General features: G+C 30.5%; 1 protein-coding gene across 1 annotated transcript in view; it reads right to left on the bottom strand.

The window, feature by feature from the left end:
- LOC106872379 (uncharacterized) overlaps positions 1 to 387 on the bottom strand; it is a 76,226-nt gene that overhangs the window by 69,132 nt on the left and 6,707 nt on the right.

Consider the following 387-nt stretch of genomic DNA (forward strand, 5'->3'; position numbering starts at 1 on the left):
CCAATCTAAAAGAGACATTAAGAGTTGCAACTAATTGATGTGTAACACCAGACAAGCAGACCAAATGAAAGGCAATCAAACTAAGAACTTCATATTCTTTTAAAAATATTCCATGCCAGCATGGAAAAATAGACGTTCAATGCTGAAGATGATTTATTGAATACCATAAGATGCAGTATTTCTAATCTGAAGCGTGTGATTTGATAGATACTTGGTTGCTATTTCTAGCAAGTCCAAGAATTCATTAAGAGTATTAATTTATTTAGAGTAACCTCCCTTACTTTCAAAACTACTTCATGATCCAATTTCTCAGATATTGAATCTAACAATCTTGGGAAAACAAGATACTCAAATATTTTACAATATAAAGTAAAAACTTGATAAACT

The sequence above is a fragment of the Octopus bimaculoides genome, chromosome 14 (assembly GCF_001194135.2).
Source record: "Octopus bimaculoides isolate UCB-OBI-ISO-001 chromosome 14, ASM119413v2, whole genome shotgun sequence".
Classification (NCBI taxonomy): Eukaryota; Metazoa; Mollusca; class Cephalopoda; order Octopoda; family Octopodidae; genus Octopus; species Octopus bimaculoides.